We start from the raw sequence: 4,899 nt of genomic DNA, 5'->3' as shown, positions 1-4,899 counted from the left end.
GGGTAGCAGGACAAATACACTTATGCTCCCACGTCAACCTGAGAACCTTACTATAATAGTGATGGGTGCGTGCCAGAGTGTGCGTGAGGGTTAGAGGAAAACTAGCAGGAGCTGGCTCTCTCCTTCTCCTGTGTGGGCTCCAGAGACTGTCCTCCAGCTGGAGAACCTTCTTAGCACAGTGCTCATCCCTGAACTGCAATGAGCTGTGATGGATGCGCTTGCTGTTTGGGTTCGAATCTCTAAAACCCACCACAGTCGTGGCATGCACAGGTGCTCAGTGTTACCAACTGGATGAGAATGCGAGAGAGATCTGGCTATGACATGCGTCAGCCCCTTGATCACTAGGATTGGTCCAGCTTGTCTGGCTCTGCTAAGCAGGCATCCTGTTCCTCCCTCAACACTCCGTGAGCATCCTTTCTTTAGCTGTGTGCTTAGCTGAAGAGGAGGACCTCTCCTGATGGAGGAGGATTGGTCTTCAAGGCTGAGAGAGCAGCTGCACTCCCCAGCTGGGACCTCCGCACCAGCTCAGAGAGTCAAACAAACCCTGAAGAACCCTTCAGACCGAATGCTCACATTACTGTTTCGCGTCCCTCTTTCCTCCGAGTTGTTTTATCTTTTCATGTGTACTTCGTGAACACTTGTGATTTTACTGAGTTTCTTCTGGGGTAGTGTGTTGGGAGGGGGTTGTTTAACTAAAGTGAGGAAAACCTGCATATTCTATCTCCCTCTTTGCAGAGTGAAGATGTCTCGATCGTCGTTAGTTCTGAAAAGTTCTTTGGTAGAGAAACAGCTCCCTCTGTTCACACTGTTATCACAGAAGAAGATAAGCTTGGGAAACTTTTGCCAGCCATGACGCAGGCAGAGGTGTGAGGCCATGTTTGAGATATTCTGAAACTCTAGTGAGCATTAGACACTCCAGAAGAGTTTGTTACAACTCGGACAGAATTCTGGACCCACTCCAGGAATTCTGATCCCATGGGTCTAGGTCAGGCCACAGGAACTTGTATTTCTAAGGAGTTTCTACGTGATCCAGAGATTCCTGGTCCAGGATCTGGTGTTAGCAACCACCACAGTTTAATATTCGGTGGCTCCATGCTCCCCAGACAGCCTAAGTGGAGTTGTCATTACAATTCACGGGGGGGGGGGGGGGCGGACCTTGAGGACCAAAGTTGAGACTAAAAATGTGACGATTGCCCTCTTCTTTGCAAACTATGAGGTTGTTATTTATGAGTTTAGGAAGGGAGTGTAACACAAAGTCTACACAGTGTTTAAACAAGGCCAAGGGTAGCTTTACGATGCAAGAGAAAAGACAGTTGCGTCAAATCCTTAGTGGGGTGTGGTGTCAGGAGCTGTGAGAAGGAACATTTGGGACCAAGCGGATGAGGGTATTAGAGATGGAACATCTGGAGCTGCTGGACAGAGGAATAGGCACCTCCAGGCGGAAAAGAGGCTGTCCAGGGGTCTGAGTAGCCGCCAGGTTCTCCCGGTACACACTGTCCCTGGGTATATGATGATCACACGTCCTGGTGCTTGCATCGCATTGCCCATAACGTTTTCTTAACTTTCTTGCCAGGACTGCAGACTGGGAAGTGGTACACAACAGCCTGGTGTTGAAGAAACCCTTCTAGCAGCCAAATACCATGACTAGAGCAGATGCCCTTCCTGTGAAGTAGACTCTGGGTCATAAGAACCACCAAAACCCAGGAGTCATACAGCAGCCATCTAGGGTGCCTGTCGTGTTCTGTTTTTGCAGAGGGCTGTGGAGGAACACAGACATTTCTAATCCACACGCCCCTACCCCAGAACATATGAACTCGTTGAGATGGACCCCGCTGGACATCACCCCAATGTGGCGGCTTATGACAGATGGCCTGGACCGAGTATGAACCACAATTGTTTCTATGAGCCACCCCTTTGGAGCTGCATAATTATTTCTCCTTGAGCTGAATGTGACTAGTACATCAGGGAGAGGCCTCCACTGCATCCCTGCACTGCAGCCCTCCACTGCAGCCCTCTTATGCACCCCTATGCTGCACCCCTCCACTGCATCCTTCCACTGTGCCCCTCCTCTGTGCCCCTCCACTGAGTCCCTCTGCTGCACCCCTCTACTGCATCCTTCCACTGTGCCCCTTCACTGCACCCCTCCACTGCACCCCTCCACTGTGCCCCTCCACTGCGCCCCTCCACTGCAGCCCTCCACTGCGCCCCTCCACTGCAGCCCTCCACTGCAGCCCTCCACTGTGCCCCTCCACCGCGTCCCTCAACCACATTTCTCCACCTCATCCCTCCACTGCACCCCTCCACTGCATTCCTCCACTGAGTCCCTCCACTGCATCCCTCTGCTGCACCCCTCCACTGCATCCTTCCACTGCGCCCCTCCTCTGTGCCCCTCCACTGAGTCCCTCCGCTGCACCCCTCTACTGCATCAGTCCACTGCACCCCTTCACTGCGCCCCTCCACTGTGCCCCTCCACTGCACCCCTCCACTGCACCCCTCCACTGCACCCCTCCACTGCGCCCCTCCACTGTGCCCCTCCACTGTGCCCCTCCACCGCGTCCCTCAACCACATTTCTCCACCTCATCCCTCCACTGCACCCCTCCACTGCATTCTTCCACTGCGCCCCTCCACTGCGCCCCTCCTCTGCATCCCTCCACTGCGATCCTTTGTGATCACAGATCTGGTCACAATGGTCCCTACAGAAAACACCTCAGCAGCTTTCCTAGGCTCTTCAGGAAAAGACTAGAATCTAAAAATAGAATCCTCTCTAGTTCAAAGCTTGCTGGCTCCAATCCCCCAAATTTTCCACATCCATTTTTTTAATAGCTCAACAAGGGCTTGAGGATTTGAGTTGATCCCCAGAATCCACATAAAAACAGCCAGACATGGGGGGTGGGGGTTGCAGCACTGGGGAAGTATAGAGAAGTCGACCCCTGGGGCTCAATGGCTAGTCTGCCTTGTTTATTTGATCAGTTACAGGCCAGTGAGAGATCTTACTGAAAGAACAAGAAAAACCGGTACCTGAGGGATGACCTCTGAGGTAGTCCTGTGACCTTCACAGGCATGCACACACGTTCACATACATGCACATTCATAGGCACCCGAACATACGAAGGCACACACCTTAAACAGTCAGACAAGCAGCTTATTAGCCATTTAGGGCTTGCGTGAGTGCGTACTTGCCTACCTGTGGCATTGCCCCTCGAATCCACTGGTCATCCATTTGTAGACTCTGGGCTGCCACTGCCCTTCATACTTCCGTCATCCGGAGGCCCCTCAGAGTGGTGTGGCGTCCCCTCACTAAGAGCACCGTCCAGTCCTTCTACCTTGGGCGCTGCTGTGCCCTCCTCCCCTCTAGATAGCAGCCCACCATCCCAGAACAAGGTGTGCCCTCGTACTCTGCTTCGGCACTGCCCTTTCAGGATTGTCTCTCACGGTCCCATGTTGCCCCGGATCAGCCCTTCAAACTGTCTACAGCTGACCATCAGGTTTAAGCACACTGGTCTCTCTTCTGGGCAGCTCAGGATTTCTTGGCCTTATCCCCAAGGAAACCCCACCCCTCAAGATTAGAGGAAATTACTTTATCACTCCTGCTTACAGGTTCTTGCATGCCCATTGCTTCAATTGGACAAATTACCAGATATAGATTTTTAGGATTAATTTCCCGGGGACATCCGATGATTATGTCCCTTCCACTAAACTGAAGTCTCTGAGACTCTGGGCCTCACGTCAATTTTCCTCCCCACCATAACGCCAGCATACGGCCTGCGTCTGGCACCAAGTTGACTCTAAGCAAATAAGTACTTATATATGGAAAAAAACTAATGAAATTGCGTGATAAAAATTATGTTGATGTAAAAATTTTCCAGGTTCTTATGAAAAACATATGGACTTTTCTACCCAGGAAAGCCAACATTTTGCCCCACTGGATTCAGCCCAGATCAGCATATTGGTGCTGGCCTCTGTTTATTTCTCTGTGAGCCTCACACGGTTCCTGGTGCCTTAGTGAACCAGGTTCCTAGCTCCCCTCATGAGTTACATCACATGTCTTTCTCTTTCTTCTTTCTTTCTTTCTTTCTTTCTTTCTTTCTTTCTTTCTTTCTTTCTTTCTTTCTTTCTTTCTTTTTTTGAGATGGGCTCTGATTATGCTGCCCAAGGTGGCCCCGGACTCTTTGATGTAATGATCTTTCTGCTTTCTGCCCTGCAGTATTTTGGAGTACATGTGCCTGCCATGTGCACCCGGACAAAATCACCTTTTCAACTGACTCACAAATCTGAACACTTCAGCCTCAGTCTCGTCAGCATAAGAGAGGTGAGTGTTTCAAAAGATCATTTTATCAGTCAGGTGGTGGTGGTGGTGGTTCACACCTTTAATCCCAGCACTTGGGAGGCAGAGATGGGCGGGGCTCTCTGTAAATTCAAGGTCAGCCTGGTCTAGAGAGCTACAGCCAGGACAGCTAGGGCTACAAAGAGAAACCCTGTTTCGAAAAATTAAAAAAAAAATTATTGTATCATTTTGCTTTCATTGCTTATATTTGTTAGCATCTAAATTAAAAGTTCTGTTTAACCAGAATTCACACGCTACATGAAGTGGGTTACCCTAGCTAGATGACTGCTAACCTGTGTGAAGGATCACCGTCTGATGTCCTTTGTCACCAGCTTGATTGATTTGCTGAAAACCGAATGTGTGCACGCGAGCACTGGAGTGAACACCACACGCATGCGTGGGAGCACTGGAGTGCCGCTAGGGTGGGTGTAGAATATTTACTTAACTGTAAGTTCGGTAAAAGGGGTGAGGGTCGGTCAGCTCGGCGTATACTCGTGTGGTTTATTAGTGAGCCCATGGAAAGCTGGAGGGACTATGAGAGAGAGAGAGAGAGAGAGAGAGAGAGAGAGAGAGA

General features: G+C 50.4%; 1 protein-coding gene across 1 annotated transcript in view; it reads right to left on the bottom strand.

Annotated features, from left to right (window-relative positions):
• Sbspon (somatomedin B and thrombospondin type 1 domain containing) overlaps window positions 1-4,899 on the bottom strand; it is a 32,584-nt gene that overhangs the window by 12,196 nt on the left and 15,489 nt on the right. The gene's annotated exons all lie outside the window — the stretch shown is intronic.

This window comes from Microtus ochrogaster, linkage group LG5, assembly GCF_000317375.1.
Source record: "Microtus ochrogaster isolate Prairie Vole_2 linkage group LG5, MicOch1.0, whole genome shotgun sequence".
NCBI classification, from domain to species: Eukaryota; Metazoa; Chordata; class Mammalia; order Rodentia; family Cricetidae; genus Microtus; species Microtus ochrogaster.
This window is presented reverse-complemented; position numbering and strand designations above follow the sequence as displayed.